The 1425-nt window shown below is 39.8% G+C and overlaps 1 pseudogene; it reads right to left on the minus strand.

Annotated features, from left to right (window-relative positions):
• Window positions 1-532: 532 nt before the first annotated feature.
• On the minus strand, window positions 533-1160 carry LOC113366365 (annotated as a pseudogene).
• Window positions 1161-1425: the final 265 nt, after the last annotated feature.

The raw sequence follows: 1425 nt of genomic DNA on the forward strand, positions 1-1425 counted from the left end.
TACATATTTAATATACAGAGATTGTTTTATACCAAAAATTAACATGCATTCAACAGTATATAAAATATATCAGATTCATTCAACAACATACATTTCAGGTACTTCGAAAAAATTATTACACACAGTTCATATAAAAAACATGCTCAAATTCAAAACAACACGCACTTATTTCTATCACATTTCATATCATAAAGATTTTAAATCTACAAACAAAAGTGAAATATTCGATTATTATAAACTATAGTTTTAATATTTTAGTATAGAAAAACTTTATATAAAACTAAGGAAGATCTATGATTTTATAAAATTTAACTATTTAAAGCTTTTACTAGTTTAACAACTAACTTAATCTAGATAACAGTATTAAACGCGTTTTAAGATAATTTATTATTTCACTCTTTAAAAAGTACGCAGTACAAGTGTGTCGTATCACATTTCAAGCTTATTCATTTAAAGCACGGGTTGTCGTAGTAGACGGCTTCTTCAGACTCATAGAATTATTGAAAATTGGAAAGGTTTGAATCGGCCTGATTCACCAGGGCCTCCACATGTCTTGGCTTGCAAACCGATTGGGTGATGGGTTGATTCTGGCAGATGCGGAAGGCGAGCGATCTGTTGCGGTCGCTGTGGGCTGCACGAACATTCTCTCCTGGGCGGGCTCGGAGCGATCGCGGACCGTGGAAGGGCTTCTGGGAGGCGGTGGCGGTGTGTTCAGTTCCAGCCTCCGGATGCAGCCGCCGAGATGCTGCATCAATTTGACGCCTTCGCGCTGATCGACGCGAACACCGTCTGATGTCGAAGCGGTAGCCAAAAATTGTGACACTTCAGCAGCACAATGCGAAAATCCAGGCGAAAGCGGCGCTCTGCGTAAGATGCTTCAGGAACTGCAGCTAAGCGTTTGCACGTTTAGTGCATGCAAATGACTCACTGTCAGCTCTAGATGTCAGCTTTTCTTAATTTGCTTATGTTTTCATTGTCATGAGCTTGATTTTGTAATTGTAAAGCACGACAATGAGCTCTTTCAGCTCGTCTAAGCACCGATTGATGCGAGCGCGACGTTTGCGCTCTAACATCGGTTTCATCACTTTTCGGTATTGATAGGTCCGTGATACTGGTTCTTCATTGTATTCCGTCAGCACATATCCATTGTTTGGAGCCATTGTTGATGAACAAATATTAATCACTTTTCTTATTTATTAATGTCAAAAGCTTTTTATTAATTTATTAATGTCACTGATGTCAACTCTCATTCACTTCACACAGTACACGTATCGCTGAGCTCTTATTTGTACGACAGACGCTCAGGTTGTAATGGCATAGCCCGAGGTCGCTCTGCTTATATAGCCATGGTCTATGCGCTAGTGGTGGGAGAGACTCAGCGGGGGCCTGAGAAACTATGAAAATATGTTTAGGGGAGAATGCGAA

This window comes from Ctenocephalides felis, unplaced genomic scaffold (genome assembly GCF_003426905.1).
Source record: "Ctenocephalides felis isolate EL2017-DRISC unplaced genomic scaffold, ASM342690v1 CF-g0.4_SCAFFOLD_00585, whole genome shotgun sequence".
Classification (NCBI taxonomy): Eukaryota; Metazoa; Arthropoda; class Insecta; order Siphonaptera; family Pulicidae; genus Ctenocephalides; species Ctenocephalides felis.